The 7,500-nt window shown below is 60.2% G+C and overlaps 3 non-coding genes across 3 annotated transcripts in view; all 3 read left to right on the top strand.

Moving 5' to 3' along the window:
• The first annotated feature begins 3,432 nt into the window (after positions 1–3,432).
• On the top strand, positions 3,433–5,272 carry LOC145656676 (18S ribosomal RNA). Its single transcript, XR_014122275.1, has one exon. It is a non-coding gene; the product is annotated as an 18S ribosomal RNA (ribosomal RNA).
• Positions 5,273–6,154: 882 nt separating this feature from the next.
• Positions 6,155–6,308, top strand: LOC145656663 (5.8S ribosomal RNA). Its single transcript, XR_014122262.1, has one exon. It is a non-coding gene; the product is annotated as a 5.8S ribosomal RNA (ribosomal RNA).
• A 617-nt stretch (positions 6,309–6,925) lies between these two features.
• The window catches only part of LOC145656688 (28S ribosomal RNA), a 4,147-nt gene continuing 3,572 nt past the window's right edge, over positions 6,926–7,500 (top strand). The window contains exon 1 of the ribosomal RNA XR_014122286.1: positions 6,926–7,500. This exon is cut by the window's right edge and continues 3,572 nt beyond it. This is a non-coding gene — a ribosomal RNA (28S ribosomal RNA).

Genomic DNA, 7,500 nt, shown 5'->3' on the forward strand with positions numbered 1-7,500 from the left:
GTGGGCAGCAGGGGGCGCTCCTGGCCATGCCCAGCGAGTTTCGTGCGAATCGGACCTGGTCCGGAAGAGATACGAAGGGAAAACTCATTACTCGTCGGGGTGGCACATCCAGGCTCTCGACCCTCCCAAAGCGTCCGACCAGGGTGCACCCTGCCGGGCATGGTTAGCCGCCAGCCCCCTTCCTGGAGGTCTGGTTGGCACGGGGTTTTGATTTTTCGGTTTCATATCTCTGGGCTCCTTGGGAGCAGAAAGTCGGTTGAGGGCCCTTTGGAAAGAGCCGGGGCTGCCGTTTAACGCTGTCCAAGCGGCAGGCGAAGCGCACCCACCGTTTTTACGCTATGATTTTTTAAAACCGCCGGGGCGGCAAACACAGGGCCGGTCGGGTTTGAAGACGAATATCTCTTCGGCCCTTGGGAGGAGAGAAGCAGCGCGGGTCACCTTTGAACGCGCTCGCTGCCAGGAACGTCTGGCGTAAAAGTTTCGTGGGAATCGGACGTTCCTAGGCTGAGAAGCGAGCGCCCGCCCTCGGGCGGTCGGGGGCCCCTTTCTCATTCCCCGTCTGGGCTAAAAATACGAGGTCGGACCCGATGGACTCGGGAGACTGGAGAGTACCAGGGAGACCCTGGAAGCAGGCGACCCGACCCACGCTTCGCTGTCTCCTCGGCCCTCGGGAGTAGAAGCGCGGGGACGGTGGCGTGGGCAGCAGGGGGCGCTCCTGGCCATGCCCAGCGAGTTTCGTGCGAATCGGACCTGGTCCGGAAGAGATACGAAGGGAAAACTCATTACTCGTCGGGGTGGCACATCCAGGCTCTCGACCCTCCCAAAGCGTCCGACCAGGGTGCACCCTGCCGGGCATGGTTAGCCGCCAGCCCCCTTCCTGGAGGTCTGGTTGGCACGGGGTTTTGATTTATCGGTTTCATATCTCTGGGCTCCTTGGGAGCAGAAAGTCGGTTGAGGGCCCTTTGGAAAGAGCCGGGGCTGCCGTTTAACGCTGTCCAAGCGGCAGGCGAAGCGCACCCACCGTTTTTACGCTATGATTTTTTAAAACCGCCGGGGCGGCAAACACAGGGCCGGTCGGGTTTGAAGACGAATATCTCTTCGGCCCTTGGGAGGAGAGAAGCAGCGCGGGTCACCTTTGAACGCGCTCGCTGCCAGGAACGTCTGGCGTAAAAGTTTCGTGGGAATCGGACGTTCCTAGGCTGAGAAGCGAGCGCCCGCCCTCGGGCGGTCGGGGGCCCCTTTCTCATTCCCCGTCTGGGCTAAAAATACGAGGTCGGACCCGATGGACTCGGGAGACTGGAGAGTACCAGGGAGACCCTGGAAGCAGGCGACCCGACCCACGCTTCGCTGTCTCCTCGGCCCTCGGGAGTAGAAGCGCGGGGACGGTGGCGTGGGCAGCAGGGGGCGCTCCTGGCCATGCCCAGCGAGTTTCGTGCGAATCGGACCTGGTCCGGAAGAGATACGAAGGGAAAACTCATTACTCGTCGGGGTGGCACATCCAGGCTCTCGACCCTCCCAAAGTGTCCGACCAGGGTGCACCCTGCCGGGCTAAGAGAACAGCCAGGTGAACCCTGGAGGTTCCGAACTCCAGACCCCTGGACCCGACGGCTCAGTCCGCCTCAGGTGCACTACAGAGGTCCTCGGGCTGTCCCTGAGTGCATTAAAACGGAAATCAGAATTACTCCCCCGGGTGGCACTTCCAGGCTCTCGACCCTCCCAAAGTGTCCGACCAGGGTGCACCCTGCTGGGCATGGTTAGCCGCCAGCCCCCTTCCTGGAGGTCTGGTTGGCACGGGGTTTTGCAAATAGGTCCCGTCGGGTATATGGGAGAGCAAAGAGAATCAATGGGGTCCAAGCACTAAATTCATCCAGTGGCGTTCTCTGGAAGCCCAAGGGGAGTCCGAGGGGTGTTCGGCCGGCAAGGGGAGCTCTCCCTCGGACACATGATCAAACGCCTGTCCCCTACCGGAAAGTGGTGTGCTCTGGATGCCCCCCCCCCCCCCCATCCCCCGAGGGGGGTGCTTATCCCGCGAGGGGAGCCCTCCTCGGGTTAAGTGAACCATCATGCCGATTCCCCTATGGAAGTGGGCACATCCAGGCACACAGTCTGCTTTGCTCTCCCCGACCCGAGTGCGTCTGTTGGGCTGAGTGTACGCCCAGGCAACTGGATCCAATGGCTCAGTCCGCCGCAGCGTGCTTCGACGATGGGTCGTACAGCCATGCCACCAGGGTGGGCGTGTTTGTAAATGTACCAGTGGATTCTCGTCGGCCTGCCACATCCATGGTATCGACCCACCAGGCCTGTCCGACCAGGGGTTGACCCTGGACGGGCACGGTCTGTGGTTTGGCCCTTGTCCTAGATGAAATCGGGCACGGGGTTTTCTGGCCAGGTACCATCGGGTTACTGGGAGAGCGGCTTCGGTCTCCAGGTGAGACCAATGGTGAAGCAGCACGAGGCAATGGAGAGCATGCAAAGCGATGGGGAAGCCATGCACGGCAATGGCCACGAAAAAAAAAAAAAAATCACCACGGAAGGAACGTGAAGAACAAGGAGGAGTGTAGTGACACTGCCCAAAGCTGCCCGGTGTTGCAGGGGTCTATTGGTGTGTTGCTTCCTTGTTTGGTAGAGTGGAGTACCAGACCCGCCAGGGGTAGGCAAACCATTCCCCCTACGGTAAGTGAGGAGCCAGCCATTTGACGAGCGGGTGTCCACGTGTACGGGTGCGAGCGCTATCCCCCCACACGGGGTTAGGCCACGGCCTTAGGTGGACGTCTGCCGACCAGCCCCGGCTGATCCAGAACTTCTGATGTGGAGAGCGGTTTTGACAGATCCTCCCTGGTTCTAGCGGGTCAAGCCTCTGATGGGGGGTGGGGGTTATTTGTAACCCATCCCAGAACTCTCTGGGGGAGACTCAGACGGCCAGTCTGTCTACTCAGTTGTCCTATACTGGTGTCTGTGGTTTGGGAGGAAGGGAGTGCCCTGCTTTGTTGGCCTCCTCTTCAAACCTACCTGGGCCCACGAATCACTCTTCTTGGTTACATCACGAAACGTAGGTTGAGCGAGGCTAGGGGGGAGGGAATTCGACGAGGTCTTTCCCTTGTCCCCCCACCAGCGGCCCACGAAAATCAAAACGGCGTGAAGAGAGGGAACGCCGAAAGCACCTGGAGTCGGCCGTCCGCACCTCCGGAGGAGGTGGACGGGGTACGGTGCGGGCATGACCGGATGGGACAGCTTTGCATCAAGGTGAGAGGTCGGCGTCCGAAGGCCAGAGGGCGGTGCGCGAGCACGTTTACACTGGCCGCGGAAGCTGTCCTGGGTAGCCCTGTATGGCGTCTGGACCTGACGGCGCACGCACTTACAACCCGCTGCTTCCTAGCCCCCGGAAGGGGAGGCGGATGTCACTCGTGGTTCATCCCAGACCACGGTGCAAACTACCTGGTTGATCCTGCCAGTAACATATGCTTGTCTCAAAGATTAAGCCATGCAGGTCTAAGTGCACACGGCCGGTACAGTGAAACTGCGAATGGCTCATTAAATCAGTTATGGTTCCTTTGATCGCTCCACACGTTACTCGGATAACTGTGGTAATTCTAGAGCTAATACATGCAAACGAGCGCTGACCCTTCGGGGGATGCGTGCATTTATCAGACCCAAAACCCATCCGGGGGGCTCGGGCCCCCCGGCCGCTTTGGTGACTCTAGATAACCTCGGGCCGATCGCGCGCCCTCCGCGGCGGCGACGTCTCATTCGAATGTCTGCCCTATCAACTTTCGATGGTACCATAGTCGGCTACCATGGTGACCACGGGTAACGGGGAATCAGGGTTCGATTCCGGAGAGGGAGCCTGAGAAACGGCTACCACATCCAAGGAAGGCAGCAGGCGCGCAAATTACCCATTCCCGACACGGGGAGGTAGTGACGAAAAATAACGATACAGGTCTCTTTCGAGGCCCTGTAATCGGAATGAGCGTATCCTAAACCCATGGGTGAGGACCCATTGGAGGGCAAGTCTGGTGCCAGCAGCCGCGGTAATTCCAGCTCCAATAGCGTATATTAAAGTTGCTGCAGTTAAAAAGCTCGTAGTTGGATGTCGGGAGTGGGCTGGCGGTCCGCCGCGAGGCGTGCCACCGCCTGTCTCAGACCCTGTCTCCCGGTGCCCCCCGGATGCCCTTGGCTGGGTGTCCGGACGGGGCTCGGAGCGTTTACTTTGAAAAAATTAGAGTGTTCAAAGCGGGCCCGCTTCTCGCCTGAATACCTGAGCTAGGAATAATGGAATAGGACTCCGGTTCTATTTTGTGGGTTTCCTGAACCAGGGCCATGATTAAGAGGGACGGCCGGGGGCATTCGTATTGCGCCGCTAGAGGTGAAATTCTTGGACCGGCGCAAGACGGACGAAAGCGAAAGCATTTGCCAAGAATGTTTTCATTAATCAAGAACGAAAGTCGGAGGTTCGAAGACGATCAGATACCGTCGTAGTTCCGACCGTAAACTATGCCGACCCGCGATCCGGCGGCGTTATTCCCATGACCCGCCGGGCAGCGTGAGGGAAACCACGAGTCTGTGGGTTCCGGGGGGAGTATGGTTGCAAAGCTGAAACTTAAAGGAATTGACGGAAGGGCACCACCAGGAGTGGAGCCTGCGGCTTAATTTGACTCAACACGGGAAACCTCACCCGGCCCGGACACGGAAAGGATTGACAGATTGATAGCTCTTTCTCGATTCTGTGGGTGGTGGTGCATGGCCGTTTCTTAGTTGGTGGAGCGATTTGTCTGGTTAATTCCGATAACGAACGAGACTCCGGCATGCTAAATAGTTACGCGGCCCTCCGCGGTCGGCGTCAAACTTCTTAGAGGGACAAGTGGCGTTCAGCCACGCGAGATGGAGCAATAACAGGTCTGTGATGCCCTTAGATGTCCGGGGCTGCACGCGCGCCACAATGGTTGGATCAGCGTGTGCCTACCCTACACCGAGAGGTGCGGGTAATCCGCTGAACCCCATTCGTGATGGGGACTGGGGATTGCAATTATTCCCCATGAACGAGGAATTCCCAGTAAGCGCGGGTCATAAGCTCGCGTTGATTAAGTCCCTGCCCTTTGTACACACCGCCCGTCGCTACTACCGATCGGATGGTTTAGTGAGGTCCTCGGATCGGCCCCGCCGGGGCTCCTCGCGGGCCTTGGCGGAGCGCCGAGAAGTCGATCAAACTTGACTATCTAGAGGAAGTAAAAGTCGTAACAAGGTTTTCGTAGGTGAACCTGCGAAAGGATCATTAACGGGTAACGCTGTCCGGCGTGCCTCCTCTCCCGACCCCCTCGACTTCGCCGTCCCCCCGCGTCGGGGCCCAGGGTCGAAAGGGTCTTCGGGGTTGCTGTTACACGTGGTCGCTTGCAGGTCAGGCTGGACAGAAGGCATAAAGGAGGAGCCTAGTCCCTCCCACCCCTTCCTCGTCCTCCGCCTCTTCCTCCGCGTCGTCCTTCAGCACCCCCCCCCCGCAGGCCCCGGTATTCTCTGGGTTCCAGCGCGAGAGACGCGTCGTTCAAAAAACTCGGCGTCCCCGCTCGTCGGGCGAAGGCCGGTTTCCCCTCACCTTGCCGGCAGGAGAAGCGCCTGCGAGTCGAGCGGGTCGTACGGGTCCGTCCCGCGCCCTCCCTCTCGCTCGCACGGCCGCTGCCTCCGTCCACCGCGAGGGGTTTTCCTATTTTGTTGTCCTTGTCATTCATCCCCGTCCCCTTGCTCGCTGACGAGCGGACTTTCCGGGGGGGGTTGCGAGCGCTGCTCCTCGTGGGGCAGGCCATGGCCCTTCCTGTGTTCGTCCGCCCACCGGCGTCCTGGGGCGTGGTGGTGGTGGGTGGCGCAGCCGGTTCCCCTGCTTCTCTCTCTCAGAAAGGAGTCTCAGGGGGACCCCCGGCAGGTACCTAGGGCTTGGCCCACGCTACGTGAGTTCCACCCCTTTCGAGGGGTCGGACGGGGCGGGCGCGGAGGGCCGCGGTTCAAAGACTGACTCGTCTGCCACGTGGGGCGTGTGGGCAAAGCGCAACCCCGCGCCCGTTTCAACACTCGCAGACGGGGGCGCCTGACCGGTTGGTGAAACCTTTTAAACCTGTCTTTGTAGTCGTGGTGAAAGACCTAAACTGAGCCTGAAATAAAAGAGTACAACTCTTAGCGGTGGATCACTTGGCTCGTGCGTCGATGAAGAACGCAGCCAGCTGCGAGAACTAATGTGAATTGCAGGACACATTGATCATCGACATTTCGAACGCACATTGCGGCCCCGGGTCCATCCCGGGGCTACGCCTGTCTGAGGGTCGCTATTCCTATCTGTCGGACCTGCCTTCTCAGGCGGGACCGCGGTTGGAGGTTCGTAGGTGGGGGGGTGCCCCCTGGCCTCCGTCTTCCTAAAAGCAGACGGTTCCCGGTCGCTGTCTCGGTGAGATCCGGTCGGTGGGTTCGCTGCGGTTGAGTGCCCGTTCTCCGTGCACAAGCTTCTCCTCCCCCGCTTCGGTTCGTTTCGGTTCGTTTCGGCTCCGCTCCTGGCCTGGCCAGGAACGTGGTCCCCTGCGCCCGAGAAAGAAGCGAGCGTGGCTGCCGGTGGGTTCTCTCCGCTTTGGCTGCCCACGTTTTCGCTTCTTTTCTCACCCCCTGCGCAGGCGGATCACGGAAAGGTGTCTGTTCTGTTCCGTTACGTGCGCGAGCGGAGGGAGGTTGTTGTTACATGCGTTCCCCCCCCCCCTCCCCCGGTGGGGGGGGTGGGGGGGGTCGGGGTTCGGGTGGCTCTGCCTCTGGCGTTTTCCTTACGGGCCGACCTGTCCGTGGCACGTCCGTGACGTCCCGACCTGTGTCCTCGTTAGCCCGGGTGAAAAGGGACTCGTCCCCTAACCCGGCGGTGTTCACGCTTCTGGGCAACCCTCCAGAGCGAACTCGGGAGCGACCTCAGATCAGACGAGACAACCCGCTGAATTTAAGCATATTACTAAGCGGAGGAAAAGAAACTAACAAGGATTCCCTCAGTAGCGGCGAGCGAAGAGGGAAGAGCCCAGCGCTGAATCCCCCGTCCGGGTGCGGGCGAGGGGAATTGTGGCGTATGGAAGTCTGTTTTCTTCCTGGCGCGGGCCGGGGGCCTGAGTCCTTCTGATGGAGGCTCAGCCCGTGGACGGTGTGAGGCCGGTAAATGGCCCCAGCCCCGCCAGGGTAGCGGTCTTCTCGGAGTCGGGTTGCTTGGGAATGCAGCCCAAAGTGGGTGGTAAACTCCATCTAAGGCTAAATACCGGCACGAGACCGATAGCGAACAAGTACCGTAAGGGAAAGTTGAAAAGAACTTTGAAGAGAGAGTTCAACAGGGCGTGAAACCGTTAAGAGGTAAACGGGTGGGGTCCGCACAGTCTGCCCGGGGGATTCAACCCGGCGGTGAGGCCGTCCCTGTCGCGCGAGTGTGCTCCGCTTCCAAACCCCCGGCGTTCCCCCTTCGGGGGGTCGCGTCGGGGGCGGCGGGGCCGCCGCGCG

The sequence above is a fragment of the Electrophorus electricus genome, unplaced genomic scaffold, assembly GCF_041902795.1.
Source record: "Electrophorus electricus isolate QZ-2024a unplaced genomic scaffold, ASM4190279v1 Scaffold86, whole genome shotgun sequence".
In the NCBI taxonomy this organism is placed as follows: Eukaryota; Metazoa; Chordata; class Actinopteri; order Gymnotiformes; family Gymnotidae; genus Electrophorus; species Electrophorus electricus.